The following is a 1,723-nucleotide window of genomic DNA, read 5'->3' as shown; positions in this document are numbered from 1 at the left end:
TCTTAGCTGGTTTTCTGGGATGAATATTCAATTTACCTTAGGGCCAAATTGATGTGTATCTCTAGAGATAGGTGTACAACAAAGAGAATTTTGAGATTTGAAGGCTTAAAAGAAAATGAATTTGGATCTATATTTATCTTGTTAAGTGAATAAAAGTCGGCATAAGTGGTAGGAAGTGAGCATCAACAGTTTCTGTACTTTTTATTGAGGAAATCAAACATTTCAAAGGATACATTCCACAAACCTTGTGTTATGTCGAAACGAACCTTTGATTAAGAAAGCAGCATACACCGAGAAAGACAGCAATGTCCTTAACATAAAAAATCACTTATCTGGCAGACACATTGTAGCTCCACTTACCTTACCCCTTCGTCAAAGTGGTTTTTGTTTTCTAGTACAGACACTGTTCTTTACACACTTTCAGAAATACCAATAAGGATGGACAATCTTACTTTGGACACATAATAGCCTTCGGTCTTGAGTTTCAATGAGTGAGGATGTGAACAACAACTAAGGGCTCCCCCACACTGTTTACACTCAAAGGACCTACGCAACCTGGCTTCTAAATGCACTAAAACAGTGCCCTGACTAAGGCTTTCCCACATTCTTCAGATCCCTAAGGCTTCCCTCCACTGTGAATTCTCTTGTGTACTACCAGGCATGAAGGCCACCTGAAGGATTTCCCACAATCCTGACAGACATAAGGCCTCTCCCCTGTGTGCGCCATTGTGTGCAGCGTTAAGTCTGAGGAATGCTTATAGGCTTTCCCGCAGTGTTTACATTCATAAGGCTTGTTTACACTGTGAGCTTTTTGATGACGAGTGAGTTTTGAGGACGCAGAAAAGGTTCTCCCACATTCCTCACATTCAAAAGGCCGCTCCCCACTGTGAATTCTTCTATGACTACTGAGTCCTGAGGGCTGAGCAAAGGCTTTGCCACAAACCTTACATTTATAAGACCTCTCCCTACTGTGAGTTCTTCTATGATTAGTGAGTGTTGAAGACCAAGAAAAAGTTTTCCCACATTCCTCACATTTAAAAGGCCTCTCTCCACTGTGAATTCTTCTATGAATAGTCAGTCCTGAGGGCCGAGCAAAGGTTTTGTCACATTCCTCACATTCATAGGGCCTCTCCCCGCTGTGAATTCTTCTGTGACTAATGAGTGTTGACAAATGAGCAAAGGCTTTCCCACATTCCTTACATTCATAAGGTTTCTGTCCATTGTGAATATTTAGGTGCATAGTGAGATATGAAGAATACCTAAAGGCTTTCCCACATTCCTGACATTCAAAAGGCTTGTGCCCATGGTGGCTTTTCAGATGTCTAGTGAGATGTGAACAGTGCTGAAAGGCTACCCCACATTCCTTACATTCATAAGGCCTCTCCCCACTGTGCAGTCTCCCATGCCTAATGAGGTTTGAGTACCAGGCAAAGGCTCTCCCACACTCCCCACATTTATAAGATCTCTCTCCACGGTGAACCAGAATGTGTTGACTGAGGGTTGAAGACCTGGGAAATGCTTTCCCACATTCCCTACATTCATAAGACCTCTCTCCACTGTGGAGTTTTGTATGTCTGATGAGCTGTGAGGATTGAGTGAAGGCCTTCCCACATACCTTACATTTATAATCTCCCTCTTCCTTGTGAGTTTGCATATGTACTCTGAGAGTGGAAGAAAACGAGAAGCCTTTCCCACATTCCTTACATACATGTTTATCAGAGCT

The sequence above is a fragment of the Echinops telfairi genome, unplaced genomic scaffold (assembly GCF_000313985.2).
Source record: "Echinops telfairi isolate 266 unplaced genomic scaffold, ASM31398v2 ScPeMD7_7470;HRSCAF=8508, whole genome shotgun sequence".
Lineage (NCBI taxonomy): Eukaryota > Metazoa > Chordata > Mammalia > Afrosoricida > Tenrecidae > Echinops > Echinops telfairi.
This window is presented reverse-complemented; position numbering follows the sequence as displayed.